Here is a 9,798-nt window from a genome sequence, read left to right as displayed (position 1 = left end):
TTATTATAAGGTTATTAGAATTTATTGGATGATACTTATATAGATTAATTAATATAATTAAATAATTTTTGTTTTAGAAAATTAAAAAAAATTTTTTTTTCAGGTGTATTAATTGTCATTTATACTGCTTTTGTATAATTATCTCAATTTCAAAACGTCTGGACTCTCGGTAATGTTTCATGTATATTATTAATTACATAGTCGTAACGTACAATTTTTTCAGCATCGTGTGGTATTCTAACAGTTTATAGTTGTATGATTACTAGATAGATTTAATTGGATAATAGCCCTATGTTAAACTAATTTGAAAACACATAAAGGAATGTAAAATAGCGTCAAACCAATTAAATAAAAGAAAAACCTATAGTATATAGTACTCTCATGGCGGTATAAATACTGTCATAAGTAGCTCATTTTATCAGTGCAAGATATAAATCTGCAGTTCTATTAGATAGTATATGTTTAACTGAATTCTGAATTTGTAGATGTTGAAAGATACGGTGTAATTGTTGCTTATATATTTAATAGTTATGAAATATTTATTTTTGACAAATAGTAATTTTCTCTTTATTTCATTAATAAATAGGGTTTTGTATTTTTTCTCATGATTATAATTTGTGGTGATTGATCAAACGATTATGTTTTGAATGGTGTTGCAGATGTGTTGTTTTTTATAACTATTAAAAAAATTACAAAAAATATTCTTTTAACATAATTCTTTTGTTCTATTGTTACAGGTACGATACAGGCAATTTACTTCATAGGTTAAAGACTGTTGATTATTTGAACAGCGTTAACTTTACTTAAATATTTATCTCTGTTAATGTAATACTATCTACTGGAAGGAGGAATATTTATTTCGTAGCAGGTGGTTCTTTTTCCAGTATGTTAAACGAATTATTTTACTGATTTATCAACAAACTTATTTATATATATTTTTAAATATAAGAATATTCGTATAATAAATATATTCATGGTATTTTAAGAAAAATATCGTGTTCGCCCAGGTAAGTCCCACTGTAGGTTGTGTTTATTTTTTATTCATATATTTTTATACATGTGTGTTTTTTCAGGTTTTTTATACCTATTAATTTTTTCGGTTATGTTTCAGTTTTAAGTCGTGTTCGTATCCCAAACAGTACACTTTGGTGAAAGTTATTAGAAACAGGATTTTAATTTTTTTTATTGATTATTATATTGTAGGATTAGCTGTATAAAAGGTATTTAAAACATGACTATATCTTGAAAATAGGAGGAAAAAAAATTATTTTTCATGCATGTTTTTTGGAAACGTTATAATTCCGGATCATACAATTCACTTCTCGCGTTAAATAATTTTTATGGCGATTTTCTTTAATTCTGATATTTTTGTAATATCATATATGCTATTTTTAACTGTTTGTAGAACTCTATTCATTAATAAATGTTTAGGTTACTGTATTGCCTTGATTTAGTTGTTCGGTTAGCTTTAGTAGAGTGAGTTGTGTAGTTATTTGGTTTTTGCATATGTATTGAGCATGTTCTGTGTGTGCTTAGTTGACGCATTGTTAAAAAGAATGTTCTTAGGATACAAATATACGATCACCCCTTCAAAAGTACAGCCTGATTCTAATGCAGATCCTAAAATTCAAGAAAATATTTGTGATAAGTATTCACTATCATCAGCATATTTTCTAACAGGTAATAATAATTTTTTTATGAGGATTATTAGATACTATAACTATTGTTTCATTAATATCATGAAGATAATATTTCTGATGAATAAACTTCTTTTTTTTTGTTTTCAGGTACATATGTTACATGTATAGAAATGTTTGCTTAATATTAAATTCATCCTATTTCAAAGAGCTGTTCGGTGTGACTAATACATGATGTTCAGTATTAATTCCATAACGGTAGGAAACATTTTTCTCAGTAACTTAGTGCTATATTTTTTGTTGGTTTATACATATTGATTTAAAATTATAAGATTTTATTGTAAAACATCCATGTATAGTTAATTAATATTATATTTGATTATTGTTTGAGATTTAAAAAATATGTTTATTTGTGTTTCAGATGCATGATTTGTCATTTAAGTACTGTACTTATTTTAAAACTATGCCACTCTCAAGACTATCGAGCTGATTAATATATCATGTTCAGTATAATTTAAATAGCGGTAATGTACTGTTTTGTTAGCATCTTCACATTAACTAACAGTTTTTACTTGTTATACGATTAATAGATTTTATTCGATAATACGCACATAGATTAATAATAAAATCATAAATTTTTGTTTAAGACTATTAAAATACTTATAAATTATTATTTTTTTTGTTGTTTCAGATGTCATTGTTATCATTTAACACCCTACTTATTTATAAATGGATGCTTTGAAGACTGCTTGACAGTGAGTACAATAAGAGGGACGATCAGAATGTAAGGTACAGCCAGTCTATTAAACAAACATATATTTTTAAGACAAACCTACATGTTTATATATATCTTTTGACTGCCTGTATTTTTGTGTATCCATTTATGTGTTTCTCACTCAGTTTAAATAGTGTAATGTAGCACCCATCTCTCATCCAGTATGCGGATTTCTTTCAAAACATGTGGACCAGTCATGGAATATTGTTGATGAAAATAAAAGAGCTGATGCGAAAAGTTGATGTCTGTGGTTGTCGGTCAACAGATGTGGCACAATTTGTGCACACATGTTGGGGTAACCAAGCTTATCTTTAAAGAATTCGCATACACAATACTTTCGCAGTCGTTATCTTCACTTGCAATTTCTCCAATTTTACTGCGCCGGTTATTTATCATCATTTCATTCACGGATTCCGATTAACCCATCGTGTTTTCAGTTAGGTGATCCCAAAAAATTGTGCTTGGGATAAAAGTTGGCACCGTGTAATTCGTGGGGGGGTGGATCACGCTATGGCTATTATGTTTTCTCCACCCACACGCATCAGTGGGGAATCAGGGTGGCAATTAAGGTGGCAATGGTGAAACTCGACATATGATGAACCTGTGAGGAGTGCGGGAAGGACATGTGCTAAGCGAGTCTGGATCTGATAGGCTGTCCCCGGCAAGGTTAACCATTCAACAGATTAACACGCCGGTAACGTGGAAAACGAGGTCGGCATGTGTTTCTATGTAAAGGGAGGGATCCGGACGGATAAGCACCTTACATAGGAGCAAGAAAGGGTGGGCAAAGACTTTATTCATAGCACTTCAAGGTGATAGTGTTATCCTAAAATACGAAGAACACTCTGCTTGTGGATGCGAACAATATTCTTGGAGGTTGGGAATGGCTATGAGGGGTGAGAGGAGGCCATGAAAAAAAAAAAAAAAATTATGTACGCCTATTAACCAGCTCGTCACTCACATTTGTTCTCCCGTTTCCGAACATTTTGCAGGTTTTTATGATCGTAGGGTATGATATTCATTCTCATCGTATATCTCAACAATTTGCTGACGAATTTCCCACACGTGTAATTATTTGCTTACAAAAATCGGACTACCGAACGCAGTTCTGTAATCGATGAAACATCTAGAGGAAACGGCGTGTTGAACACGATAATGGATATATACTGAACGATGTACAGAACTGCTGCTGGGGGACGGTGAAAACACCAACAAAGCCAGTGCTGCATCAGAACATATTAATGTATTCCTTTCAGTTTAAAAGACGGCTAAGGTGTACCTCATCTTTTGATGCACTTGTTGAATCGTGTACAGTAGTGATTACAACGTGGTCACGTACACCTTTTTCAGCATCATCATATATTCTAACACATTATACTTATTATAAGGTTATTAGAATTTATTGGATGATACTTATATAGATTAATTAATATAATTAAATAATTTTTGTTTTAGAAAATTAAAAAAAAATTTTTTTTTCAGGTGTATTAATTGTCATTTATACTGCTTTTGTATAATTATCTCAATTTCAAAACGTCTGGACTCTCGGTAATGTTTCATGTATATTATTAATTACATAGTCGTAACGTACAATTTTTTCAGCATCGTGTGGTATTCTAACAGTTTATAGTTGTATGATTACTAGATAGATTTAATTGGATAATAGCCCTATGTTAAATTAATTTGAAAACACATAAAGGAATGTAAAATAGCGTCAAACCAATTAAATAAAAGAAAAACCTATAGTATATAGTACTCTCATGGCGGTATAAATACTGTCATAAGTAGCTCATTTTATCAGTGCAAGATATAAATCTGCAGTTCTATTAGATAGTATATGTTTAACTGAATTCTGAATTTGTAGATGTTGAAAGATACGGTGTAATTGTTGCTTATATATTTAATAGTTATGAAATATTTATTTTTGACAAATAGTAATTTTCTCTTTATTTCATTAATAAATAGGGTTTTGTATTTTTTCTCATGATTATAATTTGTGGTGATTGATTAAACGATTATGTTTTGAATGGTGTTGCAGATGTGTTGTTTTTTATAACTATTAAAAAAATTACAAAAAATATTCTTTTAACATAATTCTTTTGTTCTATTGTTACAGGTACGATACAGGCAATTTACTTCATAGGTTAAAGACTGTTGATTATTTGAACAGCGTTAACTTTACTTAAATATTTATCTCTGTTAATGTAATACTATCTACTGGAAGGAGGAATATTTATTTCGTAGCAGGTGGTTCTTTTTCCAGTATGTTAACTAATTATTTTACTGATTTATCAACAAACTTATTTATATATATTTTTAAATATAAGAATATTCGTATAATAAATACATTCATGGTATTTTAAGGAAAATATCGTGTTCGCCCAGGTAAGTCCCACTGTAGGTTGTGTTTATTTTTTATTCATATATTTTTATACATGTGTGTTTTTTCAGGTTTTTTTATGCCTATTAATTTTTTCGGTTATGTTTCAGTTTTAAGTCGTGTTCGTATCCCAAACAGTACACTTTGGTGAAAGTTATTAGAAACAGGATTTTAATTTTTTTTATTGATTATTATATTGTAGGATTAGCTGTATAAAAGGTATGTAAAACATGATTATATCTTGAAAATAGGAGGAAAAAAAATATTTTTCATGCATGTTTTTGGAAAAGTTCCAATTCCGGATCATACAATTTACTTCTCGCGTTAAATAATTTTTATGGCTATTTTCTTTAATTCTGATATTTTGTAATATCATATATGCTATTTTTAACTGTTTGTAGAACTCTATTCATTAATAAATGTTTAGGTTACTGTATTGCCTTGGTTTAGTTGTTCGGTTAGCTTTAGTAGAGTGAGTTGTGTAGTTATTTGGTTTTTGCATATGTATTGAGCATGTTCTGTGTGTGCTTAGTTGACGCATTGTTAAAAAGAATGTTCTTAGGATACAAATATACGATCACCCCTTCAAAAGTACAGCCTGATTTTAATGCAGATCCTAAAATTCAAGAAAATATTTGTGATAAGTATTCACTATCATCAGCATATTTTCTAACAGGTAATAATAATTTTTTTATGAGGATTATTAGATACTATAACTATTGTTTCATTAATATCATGAAGATAATATTTCTGATGAATAAACTTCTTTTTTTTGTTTTCAGGTACATATGTTACATGTATAGAAATGTTTGCTTAATATTAAATTCATCCTATTTCAAAGAGCTGTTCGGTGCGACTAATACATGATGTTCAGTATTAATTCCATAACTGTAGGAAACATTTTTCTCAGTAACTTAGTGCTATATTTTTTGTTGGTTTATACATATTGATTTAAAATTATAAGATTTTATTGTAAAACATCCATGTATAGTTAATTAATATTATATTTGATTATTGTTTGAGATTTAAAAAATATGTTTATTTGTGTTTCAGATGCATGATTTGTCATTTAAGTACTGTACTTATTTTAAAATTATGCCACTCTCAAGACTATCGAGCTGATTAATATATCATGTTCAGTATAATTTTAATAGCGGTAATGTACTGTTTTGATAGCATCTTCACATTAACTAACAGTTTTTACTTGTTATACGATTAATAGATTTTATTCGATAATACGCACATAGATTAATAATAAAGTCATAAATTTTTGTTTAAGACTATTAAAATACTTATAAATTATTATTTTTTTTGTTGTTTCAGATGTCATTGTTATCATTTAACACCCTACTTATTTATAAATGGATGCTTTGAAGACTGCTTGACAGTGAGTACAATAAGAGGGACGATCAGAATGCAAGGTACAGCCAGTCTATTAAACAAACATATATTTTTAAGACAAACCTACATGTTTATATATATCTTTTGACTGCCTGTATTTTTGTGTATCCATTTATGTGTTTCTCACTCAGTTTAAATAGTGTAATGTAGCACCCATCTCTCATCCAGTATGCGGATTTCTTTCAAAACATGTGGACCAGTCATGGAATATTGTTGATGAAAATAAAAGAGCTGATGCGAAAAGTTGATGTCTGTGGTTGTCGGTCAACAGATGTGGCACAATTTGTGCACACATGTTGGGGTAACCAAGCTTATCTTTAAAGAATTCGCATACACAATACTTTCGCAGTCGTTATCTTCACTTGCAATTTCTCCAATTTTACTGCGCCGGTTATATATTATCATTTCATTCACGGATTCCGATTAACCCATCGTGTTTTCAGTTAGGTGATCCCAAAAAATTGTGCTTGGGATAAAAGTTGGCACCGTGTAATTCGTGGGGGGGGGGATCACGCTATGGCTATTATGTTTTCTCCACCCACACGCATCATTGGGGAATCAGGGTGGCAATTAAGGTGGCAATGGTGAAACTCGACATATGATGAACCTGTGAGGAGTGCGGGAAGGACATGTGCTAAGCGAGTATGGATCTGATAGGCTGTCCCCGGCAAGGTTAACCATTCAACAGATTAACACGCCGGTAACGTGGAAAACGAGGTCGGCATGTGTTTCTATGTAAAGGGAGGGATCCGGACGGATAAGCACCTTGGATAGGAGCAAGAAAGGGTGGGCAAAGACTTTATTCATAGCACTTCAAGGTGATAGTGTTATCCTAAAATACAAAGAACACTCTGCTTGTGGATGCGAAAAATATTCTTGGAGGTTGGGAATGGCTATGAGGGGTGAGAGGAGGCCATGAAAAAAAAAAAAAAATTATGTACGCCTATTAACCAGCTCGTCACTCACATTTGTTCTCCCGTTTCCGAACATTTTGCAGGTTTTTATGATCGTAGGGTATGATATTCATTCTCATCGTATATCTCAACAATTTGCTGACGAATTTCCCACACGTGTAATTATTTGCTTACAAAAATCGGACTACCGAACGCAGTTCTGTAATCGATGAAACATCTAGAGGAAACGGCGTGTTGAACACGATAATGGATATATACTGAACGATGTACAGAACTGCTGCTGGGGGACGGTGATAACACCAACAAAGCCAGTGCTGCATCAGAACATATTAATGTACTCCTTTCAGTTTAAAAGACGGCTAAGGTGTACCTCATCTTTTGATGCACTTGTTGAATCGTGTACAGTAGTGATTACAACGTGGTCACGTACACCTTTTTCAGCATCATCATATATTCTAACACATTATACTTATTATAAGGTTATTAGAATTTATTGGATGATACTTATATAGATTAATTAATATAATTAAATAATTTTTGTTTTAGAAAATTAAAAAAAAATTTTTTTTTCAGGTGTATTAATTGTCATTTATACTGCTTTTGTATAATTATCTCAATTTCAAAACGTCTGGACTCTCGGTAATGTTTCATGTATATTATTAATTACATAGTCGTAACGTACAATTTTTTCAGCATCGTGTGGTATTCTAACAGTTTATAGTTGTATGATTACTAGATAGATTTAATTGGATAATAGCCCTATGTTAAATTAATTTGAAAACACATAAAGGAATGTAAAATAGCGTCAAACCAATTAAATAAAAGAAAAACCTATAGTATATAGTACTCTCATGGCGGTATAAATACTGTCATAAGTAGCTCATTTTATCAGTGCAAGATATAAATCTGCAGTTCTATTAGATAGTATATGTTTAACTGAATTCTGAATTTGTAGATGTTGAAAGATACGGTGTAATTGTTGCTTATATATTTAATAGTTATGAAATATTTATTTTTGACAAATAGTAATTTTCTCTTTATTTCATTAATAAATAGGGTTTTGTATTTTTTCTCATGATTATAATTTGTGGTGATTGATTAAACGATTATGTTTTGAATGGTGTTGCAGATGTGTTGTTTTTTATAACTATTAAAAAAATTACAAAAAATATTCTTTTAACATAATTCTTTTGTTCTATTGTTACAGGTACGATACAGGCAATTTACTTCATAGGTTAAAGACTGTTGATTATTTGAACAGCGTTAACTTTACTTAAATATTTATCTCTGTTAATGTAATACTATCTACTGGAAGGAGGAATATTAATTTCGTAGCAGGTGGTTCTTTTTCCAGTATGTTAAACGAATTATTTTACTGATTTATCAACAAACTTATTTATATATATTTTTAAATATAAGAATATTCGTATAATAAATACATTCATGGTATTTTAAGGAAAATATCGTGTTCGCCCAGGTAAGTCCCACTGTAGGTTGTGTTTATTTTTTATTCATATATTTTTATACATGTGTGTTTTTTCAGGTTTTTTTATGCCTATTAATTTTTTCGGTTATGTTTCAGTTTTAAGTCGTGTTCGTATCCCAAACAGTACACTTTGGTGAAAGTTATTAGAAACAGGATTTTAATTTTTTTTATTGATTATTATATTGTAGGATTAGCTGTATAAAAGGTATGTAAAACATGATTATATCTTGAAAATAGGAGGAAAAAAAATATTTTTCATGCATGTTTTTGGAAAAGTTCCAATTCCGGATCATACAATTTACTTCTCGCGTTAAATAATTTTTATGGCTATTTTCTTTAATTCTGATATTTTGTAATATCATATATGCTATTTTTAACTGTTTGTAGAACTCTATTCATTAATAAATGTTTAGGTTACTGTATTGCCTTGGTTTAGTTGTTCGGTTAGCTTTAGTAGAGTGAGTTGTGTAGTTATTTGGTTTTTGCATATGTATTGAGCATGTTCTGTGTGTGCTTAGTTGACGCATTGTTAAAAAGAATGTTCTTAGGATACAAATATACGATCACCCCTTCAAAAGTACAGCCTGATTTTAATGCAGATCCTAAAATTCAAGAAAATATTTGTGATAAGTATTCACTATCATCAGCATATTTTCTAACAGGTAATAATAATTTTTTTATGAGGATTATTAGATACTATAACTATTGTTTCATTAATATCATGAAGATAATATTTCTGATGAATAAACTTCTTTTTTTTGTTTTCAGGTACATATGTTACATGTATAGAAATGTTTGCTTAATATTAAATTCATCCTATTTCAAAGAGCTGTTCGGTGCGACTAATACATGATGTTCAGTATTAATTCCATAACTGTAGGAAACATTTTTCTCAGTAACTTAGTGCTATATTTTTTGTTGGTTTATACATATTGATTTAAAATTATAAGATTTTATTGTAAAACATCCATGTATAGTTAATTAATATTATATTTGATTATTGTTTGAGATTTAAAAAATATGTTTATTTGTGTTTCAGATGCATGATTTGTCATTTAAGTACTGTACTTATTTTAAAATTATGCCACTCTCAAGACTATCGAGCTGATTAATATATCATGTTCAGTATAATTTTAATAGCGGTAATGTACTGTTTTGATAGCATCTTCACATTAACTAACAGTTTTTACTTGTTATACGATTAA

Source organism: Lycorma delicatula, chromosome 1 (genome assembly GCF_047948215.1).
Source record: "Lycorma delicatula isolate Av1 chromosome 1, ASM4794821v1, whole genome shotgun sequence".
In the NCBI taxonomy this organism is placed as follows: Eukaryota; Metazoa; Arthropoda; class Insecta; order Hemiptera; family Fulgoridae; genus Lycorma; species Lycorma delicatula.
The sequence above is the reverse complement of the archived record's forward strand: the minus strand, read 5'-3'. Positions refer to the sequence as shown.